Raw genomic sequence first — 15389 nt, 5'->3', positions numbered from 1 at the left:
GACCTGACTTCCTGTCTGAATGTGTGACCGCTCCCTCTCCCACCAGTTCCCATCATGATGTCACTAATGCAAGGATGCAGTCAGAAGGTCTCCCCAAGAACCTACACAGCACCATTTGGATTTTCAGGTTCTAAAACTGTGAGCTAAATAACACTTTTTCTTATTAGTATTTAACGTTGGGAATTTTGTTACAGCAAGAGAAAATGGGCTAAAAGGCCAACTTATTTATCAAATTATTTTAATCTATATAAAGAATTTTCATAGTTTCAAAAAAGTTCCGTATCTCTACCAAATTTCATCTAATATATCCTTCTAATTTGTGGGATTTAAATTAATTTTCATTTTATTATTCCATATCATTATTTTATAACTGTAACTATAGTAATATTAATAATAAACACAACTCCATAGACATATGCCTCAAACACATCACTTCACTTACTGGACATGAGAATTAGTACCGGAACACATAATTTCCTCATTAGAAGAGAAATGGAGGCTTAGTGATTTAAGGAATTTGACTGATGCAACGTATCTACAGCTAGACATGCTGTCAAATCTTTGTGGCCAATTCTGTTAATAATCAGAACACATTTTTTTGAGGAGTGCTATGATGTAAAAGCGGTTCATCTGCTCTGAAGCTCCTGCTGGATGTTATATCCCCACCAAGGGTGGGGACTGAACATAACCGTGGTTTCCAGAAGCAGAGCTTTGGGAGAACGCTGGGATTAGACAAGGTCACCAGTGAGGCATTGCCATGACTCAAATTCATTGATTTATACAAAGAGGGAGACAGACCAGGAAATGATGATGAGTACTCCCTGCCTCTCTTGCTCTGTGATGTCCTGTGCCAACTGGGGAATCCTGCCAGCAAGAAGGCCATCAACAGACTAGACACCCCAATCCCAGACCTCTAGAACCATGACCCAAACAAGCCTACTTTCTTTAAAATACATTGTGTTATCAGCAACAGAAAATGTACTAACACAGGGGCAGTTATCTGGAGTGAAAAAACAAAGCCAAGATAAGTAACTCACTTTTGATCCTACAAAATCTTTTTCTAATTTTTAGGGTCACAAAGAAGCAGCTCAATTTCAAGAATTATTCTAACAGAGTTACATTAGATAGGTGACATACTTATCCATTTATTCACTTATTCATCAATCATTGCACAAGTGCTGACGATAAAGGAACTTGCATTACCACCATCATCACAGCTAGCAAGTATTGAACATTCACAATGTTTTAGATAGCAGATTCTTTGAAAGCCACTTTGTAGGAATTACTTTATTAGGTCAGACAATGCTCCTCGCCCTTAAGCATCTGTTATTCTCAAGTGACATAAATCTTGGAAATAAATAAGTGCCCTGCCAGAGGATGGATATAGCCGCAAAGCAAGAAGCAATCATCCCTTATGGGAACTAGTAAGCTTGTCATGAGAGAGGCATCAACAGAAGCTTAGCAGGCATGGGTGGAAGTGAGTGCAAGCAAGGACACAAGGACTTAGGAAAAATATAAAAAGATAAGCAGAGAGAAGACTAAAGGCTTCTTTCTAGCAACCACAGGTTCCAATCTTTTGGGAAGGGAAGAGAAAAGCAGACTAACAGGTAACAGGAGCGGTCAGGAATTACTAAAGATTCACATCTTTGTGGAATATTTTTCTTTTCCAAAAAACTTGGGTCCCAGCCCTTGGAAGAGAATGGAAACTCATGTGAAAACACAATTTCACAATAATAAACAAAAATTTCTGAATTAACTCTCATATCCCCTTTTTTCTCCCCCTCAAACAAAGCAAAATAACATATACGAAGCAGCTTCAGAAACCTAGGCGAAGGCTCAGGTTTCAAGGACTGAGCTTAATGGATGTAGCAAGCTTAATGGACATAGCGCTGAAGCACCGTCTCCCACAACTTCAGTGCAGTATTTTTTCTTAGGCAGTTCAGCCCTCCCAGGAAACCACATTCATTTAGAAGGTTGAACGTGAGAGATTTGCTCTCAGATAAAACTCATTAAATTGAAATACCTTCAAAGGGCAGAGTGATAGTTACATGTAGTTCATTCCTCTCTAAATCTAATATGTTGAGAAAAGAGTAAGATACTGTTTTCAATTCTAAACGCTGAAATACAAAAAAACATTGACTTTAAGAGACCAAACAGAAAAAAACACATTTATGTTATGCTTTGAGTCTTGTAGGAGGTGCCCCCAGCACTCCAAGTCCACTCACTTGAACAAACAAGGCAGGTGCCTCTGGATTTGTTTCTATCTTTATGGCATAGAAAGAAACAAGATTGAAGGTAGAATATATTTCACCTTCTTCTTCTTCTTTTATTTTTTAAGTGGCTCAGAAGATAACTTCATTGACCGGGGGACATAATGGAAGTAGATGGTGGCAGGAAGGTCAGGCTTCCACAATCGCAGCAGCAAGGCAGGCATAGGTAGGAACATTCAGGAAGCAGAAATGTGGGTGCCGTTGGGTGTGTCGGGGGTGAGAGGGCATACCACTGGGGGCAGGGTGGGTCCTTTTGGCGGCAGCAGTGGGAAAGACACGTCCTCTTCATCCACCTCTTGTTCCCAACGAGGTGCTCCCTCTGCCTGGCGTGTGATTCCTCACAGCAGCCGCTTTTCCCTGAGCATCTGGGTGGTTTAGTGTTGGGCTAATTAGCAAGCAGACTGGGCGGGAGCTGTGGGCAGTACTGTACTGCCCAGGTGGGGCCAGCAGAGGCAGGTCATCACTCAACGCTGAGCCCAGAGTCCCGTGGTGGAACTAGTGCAGTCCAGGCTCAGCAGACGGTTTCTGCCTATATTTCACCTTCTAACATTAAAGTGCAGAGGGATCAGGTTCTCTTAGGAGACTGAGGCATTCCAGACAAAGTATTGTTAGCCACACAAGCAACAGGACTTTAAACAATGACCTGTAATTCTTTCAAGATCACCAGCACATGCTTCACCAAAAATCCAAAGTAGTAATGCCCACCTGTTTGCTCTTTTTATACAGATGCCTGATTTGATTAGAACTCCACCCCATTTTTTTTTTTACTAGAAGTTTTTCGCATGCCTTCAAAATCTTTTACTTTATTCCTTCCACATAGTCATAACCCCAATCAGTCTTCAAGGGACTACATCAAAGTTCTTTTTTTTTTTTTTATAATCTATTTTATTGTGTTGTTGTTGACAATCTTTTCATAGTTAATTACAGTTAAAGTTCTTAACTCTGATCCAACTCCAGTTTCTCTTTTTTCTTGGTTTGACATCAATCCTAATAGTGAATCATTATTATATCATATGCACCTGAAGCTTTAAAAGCGTTTCTTGCATCAAAGTCAGTGTTGTCACACAGATCAGCACACAGATGGGCACTGAGTCTTACAAACTCAGGGACTGCTAACAGGGTTCTAATAAGGGGTGGTGGCAGGGTCAGAATTCTAACTCTACTTTCCTGACCCCAAAACTTGTGTTATGTGTGGCATTTCTGGAATGGGTCACAAGAATGGGACCCCGCCAATTCCACAATTCGCCCACTTATTTGATGGACAGAGGTACAAAGAAAAGCCAAGGGAGAGTGGGATCTTCTACGCACAGATTCACTCCTCTCAGGACTGTAACAGCTGAGGCTGGGCCAGACTAACATAAGCACAGGGGCCAATTTCTGCATTAGCCAGAATTGGGATCAAAAGTAGAGCAACCAGGACTGGAACTGGCACCCATGTGGGTTGCTGCATTTTCTTAAAATAGAACTTATTTATATAAATTGAACAAGTATGTTGGCTCTGCAGACAGATGCTTAACCTCCTGAATCACAGCACCACCCTCCTGCTACTTCTCTTTTAACTGGTACTTTATTTTTTTAGTTAATCAACTCTTTTTGAATTCTATGGTAAAATTCCAAGAGATTGGGCCTGGCGGCGTGGCCTAGCGGCTAAAGTCCTCACCTTTAAAGTCCCGGGATCCCATATGGGTGCCGGTTCTAATCCCGGCAGCTCCACTTCCCATCCAGCTCCCTGCTTGTGGCCTGGGAAAGCAGTCGAGGATGGCCCAAAGCTTTGGGACCCTGCACCCGCGTGGGAGACCCGGAAGAGGTTCCAGGTTCCCGGCTTTGGATCAGCGCAGCACTGGCCCGTTGCGGCTCACTTGGGGAGTGAATCACAGGACGGAAGATCTTCCTTTCAGTCTCTCCTCCTCTGTATATCTGACTTTGTAATAAAAATGAATAAATCTTAAAAAAAAATTCCAAGGGATTTCCCCACCTCCCAAATTCCTACCCCTGACTGATTTTCCCCATCGTATCCTAATAACATAGTCCTGCATAAGCAGTCTCAAGTCCATCAGTCTGTTATTTACGTGCGCCCTGACATGGCTGGTACAGACAATGTCAGAAGTCCAGCATCCTGTTGACTAGGTATTTCCAACAGTTTCATTAGGAATCCATCTTTGATTTGGAAGTAGGGATGCATACTGCATTGTATCTTCACATTTGAATATGATAGTCTCTATTATGCCATCACTACACATTCCCTTAAATAAGTAGCCAAGAAACAAAGTCAACAACAGGTATGAAGTTAAAACAAAAAATTTACAGCACCATGGAATCAAAAATCACACCACTGAATAACCAGCACATGAGTGAAGAAAACACAAAAGCCTACTGGGTAAAATGATGCCACCATGTGATCCATGAGCCAGCGATGACGTCGACAAGAGAATTGAGACTGGAAGAAATGAAAGTGAAAACAAAAACATCAAAATGCATGGGATGTAGCAAAAACAATATGGAGAGGGTTACCAATCCTATAATCTGCATGAAAGCTGCCTCACATCAGAGAGAATACATGGTATTTGTCCTTTTGGGATTGACTTATTTCACTGTCCTGTTACTTCTCTTAATATTCATCTCAATCAGCCAGCTCATTCTCAACTGCCCCAGTACCAGCAGAGGGTGAGGGGCAAATCCCAGCACTCAATTCTCAGCTCTGTTCTCTATACAGTGTTGATGAGGAAAAATCCAATTCAGATGCCAGCTTTGCAAACTGTACCGTGCTTAAGACATGAAGTGGAACATCGGCATCCCACAATGCAGAGCCTGCGCTTGACTCCAGCAATGCTTCCAAATGCAGCTTGCAGCAGATGCACGGCAGGGAAGCTGCAGGTGCCGGCTCCAGCACCAGGGACCCTGCCACCCACAGGGCAACCTGCATTAAGTTTCTGACTCCTGGGCATCTGGTGAAAACCAGAAGATTTGAAGTATCTATCTGCAATGTCTCTATCTTTACCTCTCAAATAAATAAAACTCTGCCTCACAGGGAACAGTACTATCTTTAAATTTCCTTATTTGCTTTTTCAATTTTATTTTTTTTAAAGATTTATTTATTTTTATTGGAAAGGCGGATATACAGAGAGGAGGAGAGACATCCGTCGGATGATTCACTCCCCAAGTGGCCGCAATGGCTGCTACTGTGCCAACCCAAAGCCGGGAATCTGGAACCTCTTCCGGGTCTCCCACACAGGTGCAGGGTCCCAAAGGCTCTGGGCCGTCCTCGACTGCTTTCCCAGGCCACAAGCAGGGAGCTGGATGGGAAGTGGAGCTGCCGGGATTAGAACCGGCGCCTATATGGGATCCTGGTGCGTTCAAGGTGAGGACTTTAGTGGCTAGGCCACGCCGCCGGGCCCTGCGTTTTAAATTTTAAACTTGTTTGTATGTGTGACTGATTTTTTAAAAAGATTTATTTTATTTTTATTGCAAAGTCAGATATACAGAGAGAATGAAAGACGGAGAGGAAGATCTTCCACCTGTTGATTCACTCTCTAGACAGCCATTACACTTGGAGCTGTGCCAATCTGAAGCCAGGAGCCAGAAGCCTTCTCCAGGTCTCCCACGTGGGTGCAGAGTCTCAAGGCTCCCAACTGTTTTTCCAGGCCACAAGCAGGAAGCTGGATGGCAAGTGGGGCCACCAGGATTAGAACCGGCATCCGTATGGGAGCCTGGTGCATGCAAGGTAAGCACTTCAGCTGCCAGGTTACTGAGCCGGGGTTGTGTCATTGATTTTAAAGTAGTAATCTCACCCAGACATTATGTCTTCAACTCTAATAAAGCACAGTACTTTATGACAAAGAAATAAAACCTCTTTAATTGCTTACGTATAAGAACGGCATTCAAAAAGGTCATGAAAACTATTATGAAAAACCTACACAGGGATTTAAATTGCTTTATACTAAAAGTTACCTTTCAATTTCATTTGTCTATACACTTTTTGGAGTCCCTTTGCATATACATGAGCAGATTTCTTCAGTTAAAAACACCCTGCACCTGTTAAGTTGACTAAATTCTAACAACATCAGTGTTCACTAGCTTTATAGGGCAGGGGTAGGTATGGGTGGAACTAACATCTTTTATATCTTGTTAATGGGACAGAAATTTCTGTTGGGCAAATAAAGCAAAAATCCAAAAATAAATCATGCATTAAGGCTAATGTGAGAAAACCCTTTTCAGTAACCTAAAAAACACCCTTTTCCAGGCTGCATTTCTAGAACAATGAAAGGGCAGTTTGTGGGAGACTCGGGAAAGAGCCGGAGGAAACCCAAAGGAGGGACCCAGAGACTGCGGGCAGCCAGACCTTCCCAGCGGCCTGGCTCTGCCCAGCACGTTACAGAAATAGCTCCTCAGCAGGCTCAGTCTGTTCAATCAGCTTCATTTTTACTTTCTGTGTTCATGGCACTTTCTCTCCAAGATTTAAAGATAATTTAGTTCCCTGGAGAGATCCCTCAGTAAGCTTTTGTGAGAGAAATAATGAGGACTGCAGTTAAAAACACACAAAATCCAAAAAACGGATTGTCATTCCTCCTAGATTTTGAACACAGACATTTGGCCTAGATTTTTCAGCAGTAGAAAGACAATTAGGTACAACTAAATAATTCAAAACTTTTCCCCTAATAAAAGTCAGAAACAAGAAAATGGCAGCAACACAACTCAGAGGGTTCCTGGCAGGAAAGAGCAAAGAATGAGGTCACCCGCTGTGCCACATGATAGTTTTTGCAGTTTAAAAAAAACTGCCCTAACTCTAGGATGGAAAGAAGGGGAATGTTCTTTCACAAAAGTTCAGAGAAGCTCTCTCACTAAGATCAACCGAAACAAAAAAGAAGGTTATGCTGCTTTTCTATTCATAAAAGACAGGTACAATTTTCCCAGTTACATCTTCTTATAGCAAATTCAAAGTGGTATTAACATACTAAGAATAAAGAGAGTAATACAGAAATCCATAGTGAACACTATTTGAGATTTTTTTTTAAAAGAAAAATTTCTTCAAATTTATTTGAAAGACAGAATTGCATAGAGAGAAGAGAGAGAGAAAAACCCATCTTGTTCCTTCGGCTGGTTCATCCCCCAAATGACCATGACAAGAGGGGCTGTAGGGGCTGGGCCGAAGCCAGGAGATGGAACCCCATCAATGCTCCCCACGTGGGTAGGGACCCCAACATGTGCACAACCTTCTGTTGCTTTCCCAGCTGCACTATCAGCAAGCTGGATTAGAAGTAGAACAGCTGGGCCTGGCGGCATGGCCTAGCGGCTAAGAGTCCTCGCCTTGAAAGCCCCGGGATCCCATACGGGCGCCGGTTCTAATCCCAGCAGCTCCACTTCCCATCCAGCTCCCTGCTTGTGGCGTGAGAAAGCAGTCGAGGACGGGCCAATGCTTTGGGACCCTGCACCTGCGTGGGAGACCCGGAGGAGGTTCCTGGTTCCCGGCTTCGGATTGGCGCGCATCGGCCCGTTGCGGCTCACTTGGGGAGTGAATCACCGGACGGAAGATCTTCCTTTCAGTCTCTCCTCTCTGTATATCTGACTTTGTAATAAAAATGAATAAATCTTTAAAAAAAAAAATAAAAAAAAATAAAAAGAAGTAGAGCAGCTGAGACCTGAACCACAGCCCGTTTGGAATGCTGGTGCTCTAGGCGACAGTTTTACACCGTCTACAATCTTTTAAACCAGTATTGGATTAACTGTATTAACCTACATTCACCAAAACCCCCAAATTATAAGAAATTTATTAACTTTTGTAGTCATTATTGATCCAGAACTAAATAATGCTGAAAACATTAAACTTTGTTAATGAAAATACTATATTCCTGAATTTTATGAACTCTGAGCTAGCAAAGGTATCAGGAAATAATTAGACTTTCAAGTAGTATTAGCAATTAATTTATACATTGTTTCTGTAACATTTCTACTCACAACTTCATAATTTTAACATTATCAATTATAATTATGGAATGTTAACCTTATCATTTGAATATTTAAATCATTATTCCTATCCATCAACTTATGAATAGCTAAATAAAATTCATATCCATTCGATGGAATATTATTTACCCATAAAAAGGAATAGAATTTGGACTCATTCTAAAACATGGATGCATCTTTACACCAGCTGCCAAGCAGGAGGACTCAGACAGCAAGGCTGCTACATGCAGCACAGCATCTGCAGTGTCCAAAGCAGGCAGCAGCGACTTCCATGAGCGCAGGAAAGGAGAGAACTGAGCACCGCCACCAGCCATGGGGGTTCGCCTTAGGCAGGAGACGCACAGAACCACAGCCTTGAGAGCCTCTTCAAATCCTAAACACCTTCTTTGTAAAACAAATATTAACACGGTACTTCTTTCATATGACGTTTTTACAAACAGACAGAGAACGCATTCTAAGAATTTACAACTGCTTGGTGAATATTACGTTCTCCGTGAATATTACATTCCCACACAGCTCCTGGAACCACTGCCCCCCTTTTCTCTGAACGAACAAGTCTTCAGAAAATTAAACTGGATGTGAAAAAATTGATCATTTAGGAATCACAATTAGCGAGAAGGCAGTCCTCGGTTAGCACGCGGTTAGGACTTGGGAGGGTGCGTTGTGCTTGACCCTGCCCACTCAGCCAGCACCCCATGCTGCTGCTCACTTTCAGCCCTGTGAGCTGGGTTATAGCTATTATAATAGTCACAGAATGGGGTGACTTTAACTTTGCATTTGGGAAAGTCATGCTGAAGATCAGCTTATAATATTTATTTTGGTCAAGTTTGCTAATATTCTTTTCCAGAGCTTTATTTAAATATAACTGACATTTACACATTTAAACTAGAAAAGCTGATAAATTTTGATGCCTGTGAAACCACTGCCACAATCAAAATCCGATAAATCAATTTTGCATTTCAGTTATCAAAAATAAAGAATTTCACATTTTTAGTAAAGAATAGCTAACAAAGTAATCAATAAAATTTCAGCCAAACAAATTTTTAAAAGCAAATTTTCAATCCCTGGCTTCTCGCTCTCTTTTTGGCTATGAAGCATGCCTCCTGCTTTCTCTATTTCAAAGGGCCCAGGAGCCAGACAAGACACAGCACTCCATGCTAGCCCAATCAACTGCACACTCCGTGTGCCACCCACTCTGTTCCTTCTGGATGCTTCAGTAACCTGACAAATCACTCCAATTCCCTGCACAGCACTATTAACTCTCTCTTCCCACACTTGTGCTGTAGGGAGGATTATAAATAAATCCTGTATTCAGCAGACAGCACTATGCCCAGACCTGTACATTTTCTGGGACTAATTGCTTAGGGAAAGTCAATACTCCAATGTAAGTCTGATTCCATTCTACATGGTAATTATATGCTAATGCCTTTTGAAATAAATTCAGCAACCCCCACAACAGCATCAAAGCAAAGGGGTAAAGAAACTGAAATTTAATCACATTGTCTTCCAAGGGCTTAACATAAAACTTCTTTTATACGGGACCTGGGCCATCGATTGACTGGCAGACTGCTCTCCCACCCTAACGATGCACCCTTACAGCAGCAGAACTGCTGGTGGATGTCAAGAATCAGTCATAGAAAGGGTCCCTGGGGAGAAGCAGCAGTGTTTCTGGCTTAAAAGAAGTCACAATGCATATTTCAGCAATTAAAAAAAAATTATAGAAAGAGCTTATATGGAAAACACCAACTATAAGCAAAAACAAGACTGTTAGTGAGGTACTATGTTGACAAAGTAATAATGAGAAACAAGACAAGCAAATGATGAAATTGTGAAAATCATCAAGACATGGATAATTTTGCTTTAATTGAGCAGAGAGACCATATATACAAATACATTTTGGGCATGGAAAGCAAATACACATGAATTGCTCTAACCCAGAATCCAGTAAATACAATCTCAAAGCTCATTTGCATATGCTTCCTGCATAATGAAGTATTAGTCTTCAAAACCCACCCCCACTGTACTAACCAAAGAACAGCTATTGCAATACTGATTTTTAGCTTACCTGGTACTATTAAATCAATTTCCTAGTCTCAACTTAAAAGATTTGATATACTATAAAAAAATTCCTCACATATGATAGAGAAATTACTGAAGTTTTTTGGGGAGCTATAAAAGAAACAATGGAAATGTTTCACATATGAATTTATTCTCCTGTCATTTCTCACCAAAGGCAGAGAAAAATAATTAAAAATCTCCAACAATGTCAGGGTATGCTTAGATAAGAGACTGATAGAATCATGATTCCTTAGAAGGACTATACTAAAGTAACATAATGGGAAAAACCTGATGGGGGTGGGAGTTTGGGGGGTATCTCAGCCTATACGAAACTGTACCACATAATTCAAAATTCAAAATAAAAATATATTAAAAATAAATAAATTTTGAAAAAATTTTTAAAATCCCCACAGGAGAAGATGAGTTGTAACTATTAAAGAGTCTGTTACATGTATTTGTCCAGCTTCTCAGGATGTTGCGTGGAACCTTCCAGGACTAAAAAGTTGACTTCACTCAAAGAGATGCATTCAGAGACTCATGTTTATAGTAACAAACTGAAATGGCTGCAAGGCACAAAGTTACACAAAACACTACTTTATGAAACAGACCAGCTAAAATGTACTCAGGTACTACTATGTGCTAGGTATAGTGGCAAAACCCAACATACTTCAGTACCTGTACAACACTACCACCACCCTTGATGGTGCACAATCACTTTAAGCTCCCAGACAACAAGCACCATGTGCTTTGTTCATAGACAGGGAATCAACACCTTGTTCATATAGTCCTGTTACACAACAGCAGAGCCTCTATATGTCTGTTGAATTATATCAATGGGCCTCATGGAAGATAAACAGCTAATCAAGATAAGTGCTAACAGAATCTGTGTTTCAACATCTTATGCTGTCATTTTCTTGCTTTTGCTTTTGTTTTTTAAAGATTTATTTATTTTCTTATTGGAAAGTCAGATTTATAGAGGGGAGAGACAGAACAAAAGACCTTGTATCCATTGGCTCCCCCCCAGGTGGCCACAACGACCAGAGCTGAGCTGAGCATATACAAAGCTAAGAGCCAAGAATCTCTTCCAGGACCCCCACACAGGTACAGAGTCCCAGAGATTCGGGCCTTCTTCCACTGCTTTCCCAGGACACAAACAGGGAGTTGGAAGGGAAGTGCAACAGCCGGGATATGAACCGGTACCCATATGGGATCCTGGTGCGTGCAGGGCAAAGACTTTAGCCATTAGGCTACTGCACCAGGCCCTATGCTGCTGTGTGTGTGTATATATATATATATATATATATATATATACATATACATATATATATATTTATTTGAAAGGTGGACCTACAGAGATAGAGACAATCTTCTTTCCATTGGTTCACTCCCCAATGGGCTACAATGACCAGGGGTTGATCTGGCCAAACCCAAGAGCACAGAACTCCACGTGAGTCTCACACAGTTGCATTAACAGGGAGCTGGATCAGAAGTAGAGCAGCCAAAGCACAAACCAGTGCCTGTATGGGATGTTGGTGCTCCACACTGTGGTTAACCCACACAGACACAACTTTAGTCTTAATATTGTCATAAAAAAATGTAGATTTTTTGGGAAACGAAGAAATGAAGGGAGCTTAATTTATTGCTATGCTTAATCTTCTTCCTCATTCTATCTCTAAATGAAGATGAAGCTGTTTAATTCCAAGGAAAGAGCCAAATTCAGAACGTCAAAGCAAGGAATAAGAGAGGCCCGAGAAGGCCAGATGTTAATACTCTTTTTCAACCTTAGAGATGTCTTCCAGTCTCCAGCCTAGCAAATAAATACTTGAAGTTTCCGTTACTGGTGGGGAGGAAATGTGACTGAATTAACAGTTCTTTGCATTGCTGGGCTTCTGCAATACATACTTTGTCTCTATCCATTATTCCTGGAACAAAAGCTTTTAAAATTCTTAAAATTTCACAAGTGATAGGGTGCTACTGTGTAGTCTTTTTACCACTTTATGACACAGAATAGCCAATCCCTTGGAATTTCCTGGGTGAAAGGAACATTACTTGTTTTAATGAAACAATTCTTGGTAGGTTCCAGAATAGGAATTGGTTACCATAAAGACCAAGGAATGACTGAGGTTTGGAATTTTCAGCTCTGTTGAAATACTCTAGGAAGGCAAGCAGGGCTGGAGACTGAATGAATCAGCAGTTACGCCTATGTGATCAAGGTTCCATAAAAGTCTTTGCACTGTGGTGCCTGTTCAGCTTCTGTGGTGCTGAACACACAGAGGTACCTGGAAGGTAGCACGCACAGAGGTGGCATGGATGCTCCATGTCTATTTCCCATATCCCTGTCTGGTTGATCCCTTTTATTGGACAGTTCTTCTGCATCCTATGTAGTACTCTCCCATCCAAGTACTAACCAGGCCCGATCCTGCTTAACTTCCGAGATCAGGCGCTTTCAGGGAGGTATGGCCATAGACAATAACCCTACGTAGTGCTCTAATGTTAAGAAAGTACGCAGAAGTGAAGTGCTCTGTGTCCCATGAACTACTCTAGCAGAGGAGGGGTCATGGGAACCTCCAGTTTATAGCCAGTAAAACCAGAAGTACAGGTCACAACCTGGGACTTGTGACTGGTATCTGAAGTGGCAGGAGGGTCATCCTGTGGAACTGAGCCCTCAACCTATAAGACCTGACACTATCTCTAGGGAGACAGCTTCAGAACTGGAATGAATTACAGGACATCCATTGGAGAATCCTTGCACATCTGGTGACAGCTGATACTGACTGTGCAAGAGGAGGAAAATTATCTCCTATACATGCACTATACTAAGCCCCTTCTGCAATACAACTACTACCCAAAAAAATCATAGGTTCAGAGAAGTTCATCCAGGTCCACTGCTCACTGCCCTATGCACAGGGTGAACTTTTTTGTTTTGTCTGTAAAACACTCTATGTACACTCTGCAGCCACAGCTTGCTTGCTACCAGAATCTTACAGAATGTCAGATAAATGAAATATCAGTTCTCCCACTGGTTGGGATCTGCAATCTTCATGCTCTAAATTACAGTTCTGCACCATTTCCATATATCATGCACATCAGGGCATCTGTTTTAGGTATGTATAACTCAAAATATTCCCCAGAGATTAGAGCATTTGCATTTAGGAGATCTCCTGGATCTAAAATACTGGGGATTCCTAGAGAAGCACATGGACAGGACAGCACATATCACAGTGGGTCTAGCAGTTTGGTGAGCTTGGGATCTTATTTACCCTCATCTACCCTATCTTGAGCTCTGTAATCTTAACCATGACACTTACCTCATTTTATTATCCGTAACTTGCAGACAGGGACAGAATTACCCATACGAGGCCTTTGAGAATACTGAACACATAGGTACGGTGCTAGTAATAGCTCTGTAAATTGGCTTACACTTAGAACTTGTGCCAGCTCCATCACTTTAGTCTGATCTCCAAAGCAGGCCGTAGTTACCAGCCCAAGGAAATAAACCTGATTCAATGAATTATAGGACTTCAAATACACCACTACCTTTGCCTTTTATGCCAGGCAATGCTAGGATCCACTAAAGATCTGCTTCAGGATGCTACACTATAAAAGAATAAGAAAGAGAAGGAATTACAAAATGACTTCCTTACAGAAACAGATTTTTGGGTGGGAGGAAGCTACAGGGACTAGGAAGGAGAAGGTAATGTTGACGTTCACTCCTGCATCTGACCAGCTTACACTCCACCTATTATCAGGCAAGTCAAACTGTGAGTGGCTAAGAATTCTATTCTGAACCAGAGCCTGATGAGGAAATCGCACCAAAAAATCAGTAAGCCCCCAACAGAAGCGTCCTGGTGCCTAAGCTCCCCATATGTCCAAATGGCTTTTCTTTTTTTAAAGATTTATTTGAAAGCCAAGTCAGAGACAAAGAGGGAGAGGAGACACAGACAGATCCTCCACCAATCACTGGCTCACTCTCCAAATGGCTGCCTGGCTGGAGCGGGGTTGATCTGAAGCCGGGAACCTGGAGCTTCTTTTGGGTCTCTCACATGGGTACAGGGGTCAAGGGACTTGGGCCATCCTGCACTACTTTTCTAGGTAACAAGCAAGGAGCTGGATCAAAAGTAACCAGAATATGAACTGAAAGCCACATGGGATGCTTTACCCACATGCTACAGCACTGGCCCCATGTTGCATTTTTTTTAACCCATCTGCACTAAAAACATAGTGGTTAACAAACAACTAGAAGTTAAATTTCCTGACATTAAATATCAGTATCATGCTTTTTTAAAAAAAGATTTATTCATTTTTATTACAAAGTCAGATATACAGAGAGGAGAGACAGAGAGGAAGATCTTCCGTCTGATGATTCACTCCCCAAGTGAGCCTCAATGGCCGGTGCTGTGCCAATCCAAAGCCGGGAACCTGGAACCTCTTCCCGGTCTCCCACGCAGGTGCAGGGTCCCAAAGCTTTGGGCCGTCCTTGACTGCTTTCCCAGGCCACAAGCAGGGAGCTGGATGGGAAGTGGAGCTGCCAGGATTAGAACCGGCGTCCATATGGGATCCTGGCACATTCAAGGCGAGGACTTTAGCCGCTAGGCCACGCCGCCGGGCCCCAGTATCATGCTTTTTTATGTGACCTCAACAGTAAAAGAAGAGTGCTGTGTCTAGTACTGAGTATACATTAATTGTTGCAATTATTGTATATTTACTTGAGATGCTTGATGAATTAATTTCTTTTCCTATGTGTTTAACTGACAAACCATCAAAACGACAACAACAAAAAGCTAGCACAGGGAAAAAATTGTGACACACTGAGTTAAACAGAAGCTTGGAATGCCTGCATCCCATACAGGAGTGCAGGTTGGAATCCTGGCTCCTCGCACATCTGATCCAGTTCCCCACCAATGCAGCAGAGGGGCAGCAGACGATGCCCCAAGTCCTTGGGACCTTACCCTGCCATCCAAATGGGAGACCTATATTGACTTCTGGAATCCTGGCTTACGCTTGGCATACTGTGGGCATTTGGGGAGCAAACCAGTGAATGGATGACTATGTGCTTTCTCTCTCTGCCTTTCACAAAAAATTAATCTGAAAAGAGTTAAC

At 42.0% G+C, this 15389-nt stretch overlaps 1 protein-coding gene across 4 annotated transcripts in view; it reads right to left on the bottom strand.

Moving 5' to 3' along the window:
- The window catches only part of PATJ (PATJ crumbs cell polarity complex component), a 369444-nt gene that overhangs the window by 129770 nt on the left and 224285 nt on the right, over nucleotides 1-15389 (bottom strand). The gene's annotated exons all lie outside the window — the stretch shown is intronic.

The sequence above is a fragment of the Ochotona princeps genome, chromosome 2 (assembly GCF_030435755.1).
Source record: "Ochotona princeps isolate mOchPri1 chromosome 2, mOchPri1.hap1, whole genome shotgun sequence".
Classification (NCBI taxonomy): domain Eukaryota; kingdom Metazoa; phylum Chordata; class Mammalia; order Lagomorpha; family Ochotonidae; genus Ochotona; species Ochotona princeps.
This window is presented reverse-complemented; position numbering and strand designations above follow the sequence as displayed.